Consider the following 18,199-nt stretch of genomic DNA (forward strand, 5'->3'; position numbering starts at 1 on the left):
GCCTGTGCAAGAATAGGCAGAGCCCACTTGTCGGAGGGGCTCTGAGCTGGGTCTCAGCAGACTGCGGCTGGCACCCCGCCGGGCCCCTGAGCACCCAGCCTTGGCATCTCAGGAGGAAAACGGTGGTGGTGAGTGCATGGAAAGCGTAAGGGCCTCACAGATGCTGGAGAATCCTCACAGTAAAGTTCACTTTTAACAGCCATCGCTGGACCGGCCAGGCCAGCACACACAAGAGCCACACTGTCCCTGGCGCTGACCCAGAGCCACTGGGGGTCCCGGGAGCTGAGAGTGCTTGGACAGCCGCTGGCAGGCGGCCCAGGCACAGCTGGAAGAGGGACTTCTGTTCCCGCAGTCTGCGCGGGAGGTTTGAAAGACGACTTCCTGACAGCGTGGCCAGCCTGCACTCTGCAGTTCAGCAGATAGAACTTACCTTTTAAAAATTACCCTGGTGCACGAAGCCTAGAAACCCCCATGTCACTGTGTACCCTACCAGGTGCTTGTGGAAGGATCCTGCGGCGAGCTGAGTCACCCCCGGAGAAGCGAGGTCCTGGGCTGAACTTGTAATGGTCCTCCTGACTCAGCCTCCAAGTGGTGGGATTATAGGTGTGCACTGCCCATGTGCGGCTCAGCAATTTACCTTTTTTTTTTTTGTACCAGAGATCGAACTTACACTTGCCAGGCAGGCGCTTATGCCACTGAGCTAAATCCCCAGCCCAGCCATTTTAAAACTAAGTGTAAAGTATTTTCTGGCCTTCAATGCCATATGCAGAAAGCCCATATGTAATACAGGGGAGATGTGAGAGTCGAACACATTATGCAATGTGCCGGCTGCACCACGGACTGTGAGGCTCGGCGACCTCTCAGAAGGAAGTTCCTCAGGACAGTGAAACTAGAAAACCAATTTACTCTTGCAATTGCCTGTCCCAAAAGAGCTGGAGACGGCGTTTTACAGTGATCCCTGCACACTCACGTCTACAGCAGCCCCATCCATACTGGCTAAACCATGGAGGCCGCCTGTATGTCCACAACCTTGCACTTCCCAGGCAGGCACTCATGCCCCTGAGCTAAATCCCTGGTGGGAGGAGATAGATCTTTTGCAGTAGGGAAGGGGACTGAGAGGCTGAGGGAAAGGAGCTGGAGAGGAGGTGAAGCAGGTGAAAAAAGAAATTAAGATGTGCTGTGTATCTGTACCAATTTCCCACAAGGAATGTAACCATGTACTGCAAACATGTACTAATAAAAAATAAAAATTGGCAAAAAAAATTGAAACTTTGTTGATCACTTGATATGGTAGACTTCCTGACGTAGAGGGCATATATTTATGCAGTTCCACTGTATTTGTAATTTCTCTATATGGCTTTAATTTTCAGCTTATTTTTTAGGTTGTGTTCTTTTGTTTTTGAGTCAGGGTCTTGCTATGTGGTTCAGGCTGAACTCACTGTGCTGCACAGGCTGGCCTCCAACGCACAGCGAGTCTCCTGCTTCGGCCTCTTTCACTTTTGGTTTTTGAAATATACTTTGCCACCACCTTTTGCTTGTTTTACTCAATTCTTTATTCAAGACAGAAAGAACCTGCAAACTAACCTCAGAAGAAAACTACCAGATTACACTGGATTGCTGGGGCTGCAGGCATGGCCTCGAGTTCACGAGTGATGCTGGTCTGTAGTGCTCTGTTTCAGTGCTGTGCCTGTCTCTCTGCTGTCTGCTTGTTTTCATGGCAATGCAGTTCTTGTGAATGAGTTGGAAGGCCCTTCCTCCTTTACCTTCTGCTAGACGTTCCATGAAATCAGGGTCCACCTGGATGCACGGGAGAATTCCCCAGTGGAACACCCAGTCCAGAGACTTCTATTTTACCTGGGTCTCATTATCCTGGCCTACCTGATCATAATGGCTTTGGCCACTTTGCAAATACTGCAGCTGCAAAGGACCTTGGAAATCATCGTGGCTTTCACCCTTCATCATCTATGAAGAAATGGGCCTCGGAGTGGGGCTTCAGCTTTGCCTGAGGTGGCAGGACCAGTGAGAAAGAGGGAAAAGCTACAGCTCAGGGTGCTGGTCCTGCTTTCTTTGCTGGTGATGTAAATGGCCATGACTTTAGAAGTGGGGACTTCACTTTTCGGACCTCCTTGGATGATGCCCTTGTTACCCAGCCTTGCTTCCCTGGGGAGATAAAACACTTTCCCATATAGCTTGTCTAAAGGAGAAGTTTCCACTAGGTCCCTTCTAGTCCCAAGTCAAGAGTAGAAAAGAGCAGGAGTGGAGCTGGAACCTGGGCCAAAGGGGGCGGAAGGCCAAAGGGGCAGTCACCAAAGTCTGTACAAGAAGCAGGAGCCACCACCGGCCCAGGGAGCGGGGCACAGGGAGCCACACTGCCCTCTGCACGGAGAGCTGGGAGATGGTCTCCTGTCTCACACTGTGTCCCCACCAGCCCATGGCTGTGCTCCCAAGGGCAGCACAAAACGGGCGGAGAAGTCACAGCCACATGTGACAGTGCTGCAGTAACAGGACCTCCTGTGACGTCCAGCGGCACCACCACTAGCCTCTCGTGGTTACGGGGATCCAGAAATGTACACCACGTGACAAAGGAGCTGAATTCTAAATGTTATTCCATAACATGAGCTTAAATGTGAAGAGTTACAAGAGATGGCTGCATGCAGAAGCAGAGTGGCTTGAGGAAGCTGTAAAATGTACTCAGCAACAACCTATAAAGTGTTTGAAAATCAGAATATAGTCCACAGTGTCAAGGAAAGATCACTACAACACATCGAGACATTTAAAACAGAGCCAAAAGTTCAAGCCCCAAAGTGGCACCAAAATTACAAGGCGTTCTTGTTTACTTCATTTGGTCTCCATGCATAGTAGTTTAGAATCTCACTTGGGCAACGCACAGGCTTCAGGAGTGTGACTGGACCCAGTCACCAACTGGGTGCGGTATTTGGTTTTTAGTCTGTTTGTTTTTCTGTGATTGGGGACTGAACTGAAGCCCTTCTCACTGAGGTAGATCCCCATCGTTTTTAAAAAATTTGAGACAGAGTCTGGCTAAGTTGCACAATTACCCGGGCTGAGCTTGAACTGGTGATCCTCCTGCCTCAGCTTCCCAGAGTGCTAGGACTATGACAGGCACCACTACACCAGGCAACCATTTAGAGAAAGAGCAGCGCAGCTATTTGGTTTGCTTTATTCCTATCTCTGTCCAGGGTGACACCTACTAGCAAACAACACCCTCAGTAAACATTTGTGGAGTGAAAGAAAGGACCGACTCAAGACCCTTTGATTGGTCTTATTAAAAAGAAAAAAGTTGCAAAGCGAAGTCTCCAGGCTGAGAGGCGCAGCCGCTAGAGGGCGCTCCCACCGCTACCCACCGGGCTGCGGATCCGCCCTCCACAACCAGGCTCGGGTGTGGGGACACGCCACGTCCACGCAGCCCGCGGACTGGAGGCCAGCGACGAGGGCTGTGCACATGCACCCTGCCGCCCATCACTCTGTCACATCCTGCCGCTGGAGTAAGAAAAGCGGGGCTTGGGGCAGAACACGGGACACAGGCAGAGCCCACACACCAGAGACCCGGGCTTGGAGTAGTGGAAAAGACACGGGGAGCAGATGTGGCCTTCGTTTTGTTTTGCAGTACTAGACATTCAAAGCGAGGGCCTCGCACATGGCAGGCAAATGCACACGCCAGTCCCTGACCATTAGGTCTAGGTGGGATGGGAAGGCAGGACGCCACTGAGAGGATTCATGTGCTTGGAGGACGCAGGAAAGCTGGCGCCGAGGCGCCGCACACCTCTACAGCTAGCGCTCAGGCTGAGGTTGGAGGATCTCCAGGCAGGAGTCCAGCCCTGTCCCAAAACAAAATAGTGCTGAGAACAGGGCACACACCTGAAATCCCAGCCCGTGGGAGGCTGAGGCAGGAGGATCTCTGTGAGTTTGAGCTAGCGTGGGCTACATGGTGAGTTCAAGGCCAGCCTGAACTCATAACCACGCATAGTGGCACAAAACTGGGCCTGGGAAAAATAGCAATTTAGTGAGGTTCTGTCTAGAAAGAGTCTGTGGATGTAGCTCTGTGTGAAGGCCCTGGGTTTAACTAACTCCCTGCCCTGAAAGGTGGGGGTGCTGGCTTGTAGTTCAGGGGAGAGGCCCTAGGTTCAATCCCCAGTACCACCACCAAAAACAAAAAGAGCCGGGTGGTGGAGGGCACCTGTGAGCCCAGAGGAGACCCGAGGCCAGGGTGGGCTACATAGTGAGTTCAAAGTCAACTTGGAATACAAAGCAAGTCCCTAACCCCCAAAAACAGGGGGCACAGAAAAAAGGATGAGCCCCAGAGGCTCTCAGCACAGCACTCCAAGGTCAGAAAGGGGTCTCGTCATTGGGCCGAACCCTCAGGCACCTTGGACCTTCCTGAGCCCTGTGCATCATGCCCTACCTGCTTCAGCAGCCCAAGATGACTGACTGCTCCTCTGGCCTCAGGGTTCTTACTGTCCTGGGATTCCTCCCTCTCCCTGACACTGGGGTAAATCCCGTTCCACCAAGCTCCAGCCTGTTCCTGCCTCCCAAGCTCTCAACAGCCCTCGGGAGCCTGGGACCCACTGTCTAAGCAGGGGGCAGACCTTGTGCCTTCTGCTCAGGGCCGAACAGATGCTCCTGCCCCTCCCTATGGCTCCTCCTCCTTCGTGAAAGGCCAGCCGGCCTTGTCTGAGTCAGTGGTGGGAGGAAAGGCCCACAGGGCTTGTCTGAGTCAGTAGTGAGGACATTCCCAGAGTTCCACTCCCATGTCGCCTCTCGTACAGCTGCAACCATTGGATCTCTATCAAGGATTATTTTATTCTATTTGTTGAGACAAAGTCTCGTTACGTAGCCCAGACTGGCCTTGAAGTTGTACTGACCCTCCTGCCTCAGCCTCCCAAGTGCTGGGATTCCACGCATGCACCACCATGTCCAAAAATATCATCCCTTCCTTACTTGTGGTTCAAGATACTCATCATGCTCACAGTTAGCAAGCCTTACGCTAACAGAAAAACCTAGAATAAAAGATATTTGGGGGTGACAATGAGTACTTGGGGCTAAAGATCTTGACTTCCCTGGTGCTCAAGAGGACTGTGGACTGTCCTCAGCCCAGAGCAAATACTGGGCTAAAGCCTGGCATGTGCAGGCTCCAGAGCCCTTTCCAAAGCAGGAGGAGTGCACTGTGGTCACACACGTGCATGTGTGTGCGTGTGCACACACACACACACACACACACACACACACACGCTTGGGCCAGCATTTAGGCGGAGATTTGCTCTGGACTACTCCACATACCCTCGCCCTACTTCCCACCGCACCCGACCTCCCCCTCCACTGTGCCCCCTTAGCCCCACTACACAGCCTTTCCCACCTCCTCTGGTCTTGGGAGTTGACCTAAGGCCACGCATGCCTGGACTTCTGCTCCTTTGTTTTCCTGTAGGGTTAGGTTGGAGCCAGGCAGGAAATCCCAAGGCCAGCGGGCAGGGTGAGAAGTGCAGCTCCAAGGGCCAATAGGACTCGCCCGGTAAGTGGCTTCTCCACCCAGACTGCTTCCTCCTGCTCCTCCCTTCCAGGAATGGGAGGAAGATGGGACGGAGAGACAGAGGTAACAGCAGGTAGACTCTCAAATGACTAGAGGATAGGAGGCTTGAAAGAAAATAAATAAATAGACTTGAAAAAACTGAAAAGACCCAGGTGTGGTGGTGCATGCCTGTAATCCTATCACTCAGAAGCTGAGGCAGGAGGATTGTCATGAGTTCAAGACCAGCCTGAATCGAAGAACAAGACCCTGTCTCAAAAAAGAGAAAAAGAAAGAAAAAAAAACTGGAAAAGGCTGACCGTTTGAATGGCTCTCCTTGAATACAGAACAATTGCTTCAGAACTGGTTAAATCAAGTCTTCTCTCCATGCGCTGATACTACAAAGCAGCCCATGGTATTTCCTTGTCTCTTCCGTTGACACTAAGCAATGCAACTAAGGCCAGCTGAAGCACTGACATGTAATCTTTAAGGCCCATCAGACAGCCTGTTTCCTCACATTGTGTTCCCTGTCAGTCTGTTGAATGCAGCCGGATGGCAGAGCCAGTCAGCTCCCCTAATGTCAGCTGGGTACAGCACCCTAAATGAAGAGGCTGTAAGTCCCTAGGGCACAAAGTTTCCGTATCAGAAACTGAAAAAACATCTTCCTAAATTCATTCATATGCTATCCCAAACAAGTTATGCAGACTGGTCTTTCTGCATATCTCTGTCTTCGCATTTTGCAAAGATGCTTTTCTCCCTTCCAGGCCAGCCAGCTCAAATTACTCCAGCAGATCCTGCCATCCTCACTGTCACTTGTTAGAGTTTTTCAGCACAATAAAGAAGCAGAATATAAAAGTAAAAGTGGCCTTTATTCTACAGATGTGGAGAGGAGCCCGCCAAGAGCGGTATGGGTTATTTCCTGTGTCCTGGATACGGGGTATGAGGTATATGTAACCTCTGAGCAGGGGTGATGTTTAGGGTGGGCATTGATGACACTTGAGGAGCTGATTGGAATTTTCTTCATGTGCACTGGGAAAGGAAAAAGGAAGTTGTTATAGGAGAAGGAGGAAGTGACCTCAAGGTAAACATCTCTGGTTTGGGTTCCACCACCATGATGTCCTGTAATTTATTCTACAGCAAAACTCTTTCATTCCCATCTTTTTATTGTTAGGAAAAGGGTGAAGTCGCTCTCATTATTTCCTGCTGAAAGCAGTGCCGTATTGGGGTTCAAGAAGGTTGACGGGATGACGGCTGATGTCTGTGTAGAAGCTGGTACCAGGTGTTTGAGTCAGGACAACTTTATCATTGGTGAATGTTCACATCCTAGATTGGAGAAACCAAGAGACAGAGTGCTATGAGGAGGAGGCCACTGTCATATTTAAGGACTATGAGAGGTAGAAGGAAAGGTGTCTTTGATCTAAATATGCCATTCCATCAGGACCACAGTGAGGTAGAATCTGAAAAATAAGTGTGGGGTTAGGAGGAATGAAGTTATGAGAGGTGATTATCCCCCCATCTGAAAGGGTAAAAGTTAAAAGTGTAGGTAGGTAGGGCTTTTCTCTGATCCAGGAGTCGAACTGGAAAGAATAAGCATGAGAAATACAAGGCCTGCTGATTGAATTATGTTTAGGAAATTACAGAGCAGGGGTGGGGAGGGCCATGACTGTGTCACTATAAGGGAGATAGGAGCCTAGGCCCACAGGATCTCACTAAACAGCTGAGAGCAGAGAGAACTGAGACAGTTGTCACACAAAACAACATGAAGACGATTTTACGCATGATGTGGGAGTCTTTAGGAAAGACTGTCAAGAGTCCTACTGTAGAAAAATAATTAACAGGATGTAAGGGATTAGGAACCAAATTGGACAACAAAACATGACTTAGCCTGAGAGTTGTGGCTGTGGGGCCTTGGTGACACAGAGACGGGTGGGCAGTGTAAGATGAGATGACCACTCAGGACGGTTAGATTCAGGGTTGGGAGGGCCTCACTTAGCCTGAGTGATGTGGAACCAGGATGGCAGTCTAGTGACTCTGACCGCTGTCGGGTTTGCCAAGAAGACCAGGTAGGGGTCACTACCTGATTGTAGTCCTGTGGATTTAGAACGTTTGAGATAAATTAGATCTCCTGGGGATATGAGAGGATCTGGTTTGGTCCCATCAGAGGGTTGAGGAAGGCAGAGATCAGCATGTGTCATAACAAGTGTTGGAGGGAGGAGAGGACTGGGATGCAGTCAGCAAGAGGAGGGAGACTTTGGGGAGTAGGAAGATTGTAGAGTAAGAATGGCCTGCCATACATGAATTTAAAAGGTCTTAAAAACGTAGGAGCTGGGGGAAGTGCCCTGAGCTTGGCTAAGGCGAGGGGCAGAAGTCGAGGCCAAGGTTGGTGTAGTTCTAAAATGAGTTTTGTGAGGTGTGTTTTTATGAGGCCATTTGCCTTTTCTACTTTCCCTGAGGATTGTGGATGGTATGGAATGTGTAGGTGCCAGGTGATGTATAAGCTTGAGGATACCTGTTCAGTGATCTGAGAAATAAAGGCGGAACCGGTAACTGACTAAATACTCTGAGGTAAACCAAACCTTGGGATGATTTCCTGTAACAGAACTTTAGTAACTACGTCAGCAGTCTACCTGGTTGTGGGAAAGGCTTCTGTCCATCCTGAAAAAGTACAAAGGTGAGAAGATATTTTAGAGTTTTGTAGCGGGTCATGTATGTAAAATCTACCAGGGGCGTGTCTCCAAAATTGATAAGTAGGAAAGGAAGGGGGTGCCACGTGTCCCTGAGGAGAGGTCCTAGCCCAGAGATGACAGTGTGAGTAATCTGAAGGATGATAGCCCTCAGAGAAGGGTGTGTGACTACTGGGGCTGCGAGTCTGTATAGGGCCTGTGATCCTATATGGAAACAGGTATGTAAGTCAGTGATGATGTCTAAGGCCTGCTGATCTGGGAGAACAAGTTTTGATCCCTGGAAAACCCATCCCTGAGTGTTTTGTGTGTAACCTGGTTTATGAAGTAACTGTAGCTGCTCTGGGGAATAATTAGGTTGAGGTAGACTCTTTGGGACTAACGGGATAAGATGAGAAGGATGGGGCCTTTGTGCAGCTAATTTGGCCTGTGAATCTGTAAAGGCATTGCCTTGAGCAATGGGATCTGCAGAATTCTGGTGTGCCCTACAGTGAACAACTGCTGCCTGCTTTCAGAGTAGTGCTGCCTTTAGGAGTTTAAGAATAAGAGGCACATTAATCATGGGGGTTCCCTGAGAGTTAATAAAACCCCTTTCTTGCCAGATAAAGGCATGGGAGGGTAAAATGCTAAATGTAAATTTTGAATCAGTCCTTTGCTAGTGTAAGAGCCCTTTAAGGGCAATAAGTTCTGCCCTCTGGGAAGAGATCCTAGGTGGCAGTGGATTAGCCTCTGTAACTTTTGACTGGTTAACTATTGCATATCCTGCTTTCTTTTGGGTGTCTGTGTTTGTTGAAAAGCCATCTATGAACCATGTGTCAAAGGCTAAAGAGAGAGAGAGGTGTGCTACTGATGTGAGGGAAAGGGGTCAGCTGTTGAAGGTGAGAAGGGGTCAGAAGAGCAGGGAAAGCCTTATGTGAGATGAGCTCACTTAGATGATGAGGTGAGTGTACTGTAATAACTGCCCTAATGTAAACTTCTTAGCTTCCTGTGTCTGGAGGGCTGCAACCGCAAGGGCTCGGAGACAAGGAGCCCATCCCTTTACTGTGTTGTCTAACTGCTTTGACAAGTAGGCTACCACTTGAAAAGAAGGTCCCTTCTTGTGTCCTAATATGCCTACAGTACTGTGGCCCTGAGAGGTAATATATAGAGTGAGAGGTTGGGTGGGTCAGGAAGGCTAAGGGCTGGAGCCCTTAGGAGGGCCTCTTCCAATTTATGAAAGGAGGCATGCATGGGCATAGCGGGGTCTAGGAGTTCTGAAAAGGAACCTTTAGAAGCTGAGTAGAGGGGTTGGACTAGAGTTGCAAAGTTAGGAATCCAGAGACAAAAGAAATTAGCTAAAACTAGGAAAGATATAACCTGTTGTTTGGTTGTGGGCACCGGGAGATCCTAAAGAATCGCCTTATGATCTGTAGTGATGGAACGAGTGGTAGGGGTGAGAAAAAGACCTAGATATTTGACTTCTGGGGAAGCTATTTGGGCTTTAGCAGGAGAGACCCTGTACCCACGACTGGCAAGAAAATTAAGGAGAGTAGCTGAATGCTTATGGCTAACGTATGGGATGGAGAACACAAGAGAAGGTCACCTATGTGTTGAAGGAGAGTGCTAGGTCTGAGGTCAAGTGCTGCAAAGCCAGCAGCAAGAGCTTGGCTGAAGAAGTGGGGACTACTCCAGATCCCTTGGGGGAGCACAGTCCAAGTAAGTTGTTGAGACCTGAGAGTGTCTGGATCACTCCATGTAAATGCAAAGAGATCCTGACAATCAGGATGTAGGGGGATAGTTTAAAAAGGCACCTTTAAGATCTACAACCATAAAGTGAGTGGTGGAGGAGAGATATGACAGAGCATGGTATAAGGGCTTGGCACCACTGGGTGAATTTGGGTAACAGCTTATTGATTACCCTAAGGTCCTGTTCTAGATGATAAGGCTTGAGAACTAGGAGAATGGAAGTATTATAGGGTGAATGGGTAGGTTTAAGAAAACCATTGTCTAAAAGGCACTTAATTATAAGTTTAAGTCCCTGTAAATGTTTGGGAGCTATGGGATATTGGGGAACACAAAGAAAAATTGAAGGATCCCTAAGATGAATTAAAATAGGCATGGCATGGGTAGCGTGGGTGGGATTGGAGGTATCTCAAACTATGGGATCAACCACAGAAGAAGGGAGGGGAGGGGATGGCTCTGTGGCACACTGTGAGCGTGTCTGGAGAAGGAGAGCTGTAGGGAGGGAGAAGGTAAAGAAGCAGTTAAGCTTTTGAAGAAGATCTCTACCTAAAAGGGGTGTGGGACATGTTGAAATTACTAGGAAGCTATGGGTAAAGAAGAGAATCTGGAACCTGCATGGAATAGGCCCTATCTGCAAAGGCTGTGTAGGTTGGCTGTTAACATCCACCCCAGAGATGAGGACTTAATATAGTGACCTGAAAACTCAGGAAGTACACTATAAGTTGCTCCCTTGTCTACAAGTACAGATAGTGTCTTACCTGAGACCTCCAGTGAGGCTCAGGGATCCGAGAAGGACACCTTAGTGGGGGCTGTGGACCCCAAGCCTCATCAGTCTTCAGCAGCAAGTCCGAGTAGGTCGCCAATGATGAATCCAGTGGTGATGAGATCTCCTGTGAGGGCAAGGAGTTAGAGGATGGCTTCCCACTGTCTGGCAGTTAGGACAGTCGCTCTTCCAATGGTCCTTGAGATTGCAATAGGGGCAAGGCCCCAAAGGAACGCCTGGGTCGGGGCACTCTCTTACCCAATGTCCTTTCTTGTTGCACTTGAAGCATGGTCTCAGGCATACTTCAAGTGCAACAGGGGCTCAGGCAGCTCTGCCTTGTTTTGGTTTTCCTGTCGTGGGAGCCCCAAGTGCCACCGGTAAAGATCAGATTGATATTTAGTAAGTGTCTTTTTCATGCCTCTTTTTCCTCTTTTTGAGTTTTTCCCTCTGTTGTTGAAAGCAATGAAAGCTATATTAAGAAGCTCTCTCTGTGGGGTTTGAGGGCCAAGTTCAGCCTTTTGTAATTTTGCACAAATATCAGGAGCAGACTGAGAAATAAAATAGGAGTTAATAACAATTGTCCCTTCATGAGGGTCTGGGTTTACATTAGTAAACTTAATTAAGGTGTCCCTAAGCTGATTTAGGAACACAGCTGGATTTTCATTAGCCTCCTGGACCTGTCCTAAAAGCTTGTTATAGTTAGTATTTTTGTGAGCTATTTTATTAAGGCTCACAATTAGACATTCAATCATCTTACATATTTTATAAGAACCCTCTCCATTTTGGTAATTCCAGTTAGGATCTTGTTCAGGCACTTCAGTAGACCCAGGGTCATTCTCAGCCTTATGTCTGTGGTCAGCTTCTTCTCAAGCTGCTTGCCACAGCTGAGCTCACTCCTGTGAGCTGAGGGTAATGTTCAGAATCACATAAGTATCCTTGAAATGTAAATTATAACAATTAGTTATAAATTCAAATTCTTTAATATGATTCTGTGGGTCAACAGAGAAGCAACCTAATTTATGGATAATCTGAGATAGGTCAGAGTGAGAAAAAGGAACATGAATATGAGCTAATCCCTCAGGGCCAACCTGTTCCAGAAGCAGGCATAGAGATTGAGGCTGAGAAGTCTGTGGAACAGATGGCCACCAAGCGGCCAACCACTCAGCAGGCGTGTATGGGCAATTACTTGATGATTCACTACAAAACGGCCACTCATCACCATGTGATGGGAATACAAGATGTCGACTGATTACCGTGTGACCCACAGCAGGATAGCTATTGCTGGTGACACAGTGAGGGAGCACAAGATGGTGACTGGTCATCATGTGACCTGCAACAAGATGGCTGCTGCTGGTTGCATGATGAGGGACCACAAAATGGTGACCATTAACCCTGTGACCCGTTGCAAGATGGTGGCACACTATCATGTGGCAGCGGGCTGAAAGATGGCAGCTGTCCTCCATGCTAGCTGCAGCAGGATGGCTATTGAGGAATATGTGGCCTGCAGGATGGCTGGAACACAGCCAAGTAGGTAGGCCAGCAGAGCAAGCGGCAGTGTAGGACAAGGGGACAAAGAACCATCCGACAGAGTATATGGCTCAGGTGGAGGGGATTGAGAAATTGGAGACTGGGGAGAGAAACTAAGGAAGGATTAGAGGCCACTGGGGGTAAGGAAGGGGGAGAGCATGGCACGGGAGGCACAGAAACCTTTGGCTGAAAAGGCTGTGGGGTTTGATCTTGAGGATATGGAGGAGGAGTAAAGACAGGAGGCACATCATTTCAGGGGTCTGGTGGAGAAGAGGGGAGAGTTCTGGTACGTAGAGTTAGCTATAAATATTTGAGCTGCCGTATATGACTGAATGAGACAAGAGCACATCCTTAGGGTAAGGAAGGCCTGTACATAAGGGGTTTCTGCTAACTTATCGCCAGTGTAACAAAAGTTATATAAGTTTTGAAGAATACAGGAGTCAAACATTCCCTCTTTAGGCCATGGCTGCTGTTAAGCTTGTAGGTCTGCCATGCCACCTGGCATTAAAAGATTGTTTTTATTTTTATAGCCTTCTTTAGGCCAAGAGCACCAAGGTTATGAACCAGGCACCCCAGAGGTGTGTTTTTCAGGGGACAGGAAATAGTATTCCCCATGCCGGAATTAAAAGTGAGCCAAAAGAACAACTTTGCCTCAGGGTATAAGAGCCGTAGCTCCCCCCAGAGAACCTGAGAGTTGTCCCAGAGTACACTTATCAAAAGAAGTCAAATGTGATAAAGAAGGCTCCAATCCAATCTCACTGGCCGTCACCAAAAAGCACTGATTGGGATCCCAGAGGACCAGAGTAACAGTTCTGCCTCAGCCCGCCAAGGAACATGAGAACTGCTATCTCTGTCCAGGGATACCAATGGGTAATCCAGTGTGGGTCTGGCCCACAGAAGTAGAAAACCCCTGATGCATGAGATAAATCAATGCTGTATGCAGGCTGATGTCGACAGATTGAACAATGTCCACTGAAAGGAGAAATTATTTCAAGAAATGCTTCTTAGAAACGGTCTGCATTTCTGCAGGGGAGCTCAGCTGGGAGGACTCCCAGGAGCCACTCACTCTGCCAAACGGGGCCGAAACACCATAATTTTAGAGTTTATTGGTTTAAAAAAGGAGCAAAATATAAAAGTAGATGTGGCCTTTATTCTAAGGATGTGGAGAGGAGCCTGTAACCAAGAGTGGTCTGGGATTTTTCTCTGTCCTGGATATGGGTTATGGGATATATGTAACCTTTGACTGGGGTTGGTGCTTGGGGCAGGCACTGATGCATGAGGAGCTGATTGGAATTTTCTTCATGTGCACTGGGAAAGGAAAAAGGAAGTTGTAACAGGGAAGGAGGAAGCGACCTCAGAGTAAACATCCCTGATTCGGCCTTCCACTGCCATGATGTCCGTAATGTATTCTAGAGCAAAACTCTTTCATCACTCATCCTCGAACCACCCCCTTCTTCACAAGATAATAAATTCTGGGAGAGGCCCTGGATCAGACTTAGGACCCCCTTGCCTGCCCATCACTTTGTTGTTTTGTTTTTGTACCAGAGATCGAATTCATGACCTAGTGCTTTCTAGTCTGGCGCTTACACTGCTGAGCTAGATCCCTGGTCCTGCCCATAACTTTGAGTGTGTCTTGATGTCTTTACTCTCACTGTGCCTTACATTGTAGGTGGTAGATTGGAAGGAACTTGCCAGGATTCCAATAATGTTTCTATGGGATTATGAATACAACTTTCTGGATTACAAGGTGAACTGGAAAAAGGATTTCAATGTTTGGATTACAATGTACAATATTGGGATTTCAATAAACTGGCTTTTACTGTGAGAAATGTCTAAGTTTTTGAGTTTACTAGAGACAAAGCTGACCTGAGACTCATGGTTCCACTGCCAGTGAGAACAAAGGGACTGAATGCTGGCCCAAAGACTCAGCATTAAGGTTTTCATCAGCCTTGGCCAGGGGCTGCATGCAGCAGAGAGAGGGAAAGAGGGATAGAGAGACAGGGCAGATGCACCATAGAGCTCGTGGGCCCTGCCCAGGATGGACAAGGACCAAGGAGCTCTGGCCAGGACCACCAGGCCTGCCAGGCCTCCTTGGTGCCCTTTGGCATCCTCCACGTGGCTGTCAGGACCTCACTGTATGCAGCAGTTCTCACCAAGGACTCGGCTATGTGCTTGCCATGAGGGAATGTCCTGCCTGCAGCTGCTCAATGTATAAGAGGACCACAAGTCCTCTACACTCTAAGTCCCCGCAGTGCACCTCTCCAGTCCATGATGGGGACACATCATAGAATGTGAAATCTCGATAATTAGCAAAATAGGGCTTTTAAATGAGAATAAGAAAGTGAGCGCCACAAAGAGTCGTCGTTCCCCATTACGTCTGACCTAACACTTAGGCAGTCAGGCTGTAGCACGTGAGGCATGAATCGGTGTCTCGGACCTTGTGCCAGAGCAGAAGGAAGTTACAGGTGATGGGAAGCTGTGCTTGGGCCACAGTAATAAGTAACAGCTGTGAAGCAGCCCTGTTGTAGGAAATCAATGTAGAAGTAATTAAGGGGTCACATCCACTTTAATACCTACTTTTTCTAGAACTGTGCGTCAACCTGTCAACTGTGACATAACTTTTCCTAAGAGCTCCAGTCAAAAAACTAAACAATTAGTGACAATGCACTGTGGGCTTATTGTATTTTCTCTGTAGCTTTTAGATGTATAGTCTAGGCAGTCTAAGAATACTTCATGCCTTCTCTCGGAATCCCTTGGTTTTGAATGTGTAAGCACCTCACCTCATTATACACAGTATTATTTGTATCAAATTAAACACTGACTGACACTGAAGATGTTGAAGACATTGCTGTGTTTCTTCAGATACTCAACATTTAAGTGCCAATACTTTTGTAAAGCCGTACTTTTGGAAACATCTTTAAACGGAAACCGGTGGATCTAGTCCTAAGAACTGAGCGGGAATGAGGGTGACCACTCTCCACTTGTTTTCCACTGAGTTGCCCTGAGAAAGGAGGGCAGAGTCCCTGAAAGTTTGAAATTCTGCTGCTGCACAATCGCATCTTCTTAATTCAACAGATCAGACATTGCCTTCAGAATTCACTCCTGAAAGCAACTTCTTGGGACACCAGCAAACCATTCAGGGCAAATGACACAGGAAGAAAACACAGGCCCAGGAGGATTAAGAGCCAGAAGTCCAGGGACAGGAGCATTGGGGAAGCCCATTGTTCCCGGCCACACCCGGGGGCATCTGAGTCACCTGAGTCCTGGTAGCTGGGCAATTCCTCAGCCCCAGGAAATCCAGAGTCCCTTGTTGCATAGCCACCAAAGACCAGAGGACGTGGCCAGTGGGGAAGTGGGCACATCTAAGAACACACACCTTCAAGGGCCCCCTCAGGCCCCTTCACTCAGCCTCCAGCTCCTCCCCAGCCAGTTAGTTACTATAGGCTCTCTCCACACTTAGGGATACCTCTTCGAATGCTTCCTTACATATATATGATTTTTTGTTTTGCTTCATTTTGTTCTCGCTGTTGTTTTTGTGGCCATCTTACTAGGTAGCCTCTTTGGCCTCAAACTTAAGATCCTCCTGCTCAGCTTCTGAAGTGCTGGGGCTGAAGACACGTTCCACCTCTCTGGGCTAGCATAGCTGTGGGCACACCTGCCCACTGGTGATGGACTTTACTTTCACCTCACCCCTTTCTCCTGTACACACAGGCAGGAGGACAGAGGGTGGATATCTCAACCCTCTCAGAGTGCCTCAGTCTTGCAGTCTTGTGGTCTTGCAGGTGACTGGCTGCCCTCCCAAAGCAATCCAAAGACACACAAAAGGAGAAGCTAAGGGGAAAGACTCCTGGGGTGAAGACCCCAGGGCTCAAAGATTTAAGTAGAATTTTTAGTGATGCCAAGCACAACCTGCAATCTTTCCTTTATCACTGTACCCAGATTCTTGGGACCCAGAGTGGCACTCTGTCTCACGTTTGTTCAGCAGAGCAAAACTGCGTTGAGATGAACACTGAATTCTCAAACTGGGTTCAAATCTTCCTCCATTCTTCCTCAGCTTTCCTAGGTGCTAAGATTACAGGCATTCACCCCCACACCCAGCCTGGTTTTGTGTGTGTGTGTGTGTCTGTTGTTTGTTTTACCCCAAGAATTACAATCACAATAAATGAAATCAAAATAGGTTTTTTCAAAGTTCCTTGATAAGAAAAAAATAAATACGGTTTGCAATTGTAGCAGCGGCACCCAGGGATCAACAATGCCTTCTCTAGGGTAGGTGCATGCCCAGGAGTCATGTGGTCCCTGCCCCTCTGCAACTCCATAGAGAGCGTGAAATGCACACATCTTTCTCCCATTTCCTGATGGACAGCTTGCTTAAGCCCTTGAGTTCCTCTCAGTGAGAAGTGTGCCTTTGGTACACTAATGAGATGGTTATCAGATAGGGCCTCATAGTTTTGGAAGGGGCCAGGTCTTTGAAAGAACAAGGCAAGTGGGGTGAGGTGGTAGTCACCTGGAATCCCAGCACTGAGGAGGCTGAGATCAGAGGATTCCTAGGAGCTTGAGGCCAGCCTGGGTCACATAATGAGTTCAAGACCAGCCCAAACTGCATCATGAGAATCCATCTCAAAGCAAAAACAAACAAACAAAAAAACAGAGGAAGAGAAAGACCAAAGCAATAAAAGACAGTTGGGACTTCTTGCAGTTATGTTTACTAGGAGACATGGTGACCAAACAGCCCTGTATAAACAACCTCTACAGAAACCAACCTCAGTAGTCTGGGAGCCTGAGGCTGGAGGGTCACAAGTTTGAGCCCAATCTGGGTAACTCAGCAAGAGCCTGTCTTCAAATAAAAAAGCCTAGAAATATGCAGCTCAGTGGTAGAATATCCAGTACCTAATACAAAGAGGACGACAACACACACACACACACACACACACACACACACACACACACGGACACACAGTCATTAAAAAGTTACTGCTCAGAGTTTTCAGAGACTCCACCCCTTTGTCTAACAGACGTGACATCTGATGGAGCCATTTCTTGGAAGCAACAGGCGACTTGTGCAAACATACCCTTAACCTCACCAGTTGGTCCCTGCTATAGCCCATCTTCTAGCTGGCAGCCAGCTGGAAAAGTGTTATCCTTTGGAGGGAGCAGCTGTGTTTGTGTGAGGGGCTGTCTGTCTTTTAGAGGGCGGCCAAGAGGTCCCCAGTCTACTCCACTCCCAGCTCTGTTTTTGCCATTCTTGTTTTGAGATAGGTCTCCATATACAGTTCAGACAAACCTTGAAGTCATTATAGAGCACAGGCCGGCCTCAGACTTTCGATGATACTCCTGTCTCAGCCTCCTTCTCAGCCCCTTTTCTTTACATATTTACTTGGTGTTTCCTTTTGAGACAACTATGCAATCCAGGCTGGGTTCGGTCATGCCCAGAGCTTGGAGAAGGGATCACTTTGTTTTTCCTAATGAGAAAGGGCTGGCCTAAGGACCCTGGATTCCTGTCCTGCCTCTGCTATTTAAATTATGCATTCTTACTCAAACCTTACTCCTGTCTGGACTTCAGTTTCTGCTGTTTTTTTTGGTTTTTTTGTTTTTTGTTTTGAACTGGGGATGGAACTCATGATCTTGCACTTGCCAGGCAGGCACTTATGCTACTGAGCTAAACCCATGGCCCTGTTTTTATTTATTTATTTATTTATTTATTTATTTTTGTCTTTTTCTTTTTTTATCGGTACTGGGGATTGAACTCACGACTGCCTGCTTGCAAGGCAGGCTTTATGCCGCTGAGCTAAATCCCCAGCCCCCCTGTTTTTATTTTTTAATAAAATTGGGTGAATAACCAATGATGTACTGTTCCATTTTCCTGGACCTCAGCTGGGTGCGCCCCACTAGCAGGAGAAAGGATCTGAGAGCTTTTGGACTGGTTTTACATACTCCATTCACAGAGCAGCGCTGTCCGACAGAAATACAGATTTCACAGTGCTGGGGATT

The sequence above is a fragment of the Cavia porcellus genome, unplaced genomic scaffold, assembly GCF_034190915.1.
Source record: "Cavia porcellus strain 051 isolate PalLab524CR breed Dunkin Hartley unplaced genomic scaffold, mCavPor4.1 scaffold_29, whole genome shotgun sequence".
NCBI classification, from domain to species: Eukaryota; Metazoa; Chordata; class Mammalia; order Rodentia; family Caviidae; genus Cavia; species Cavia porcellus.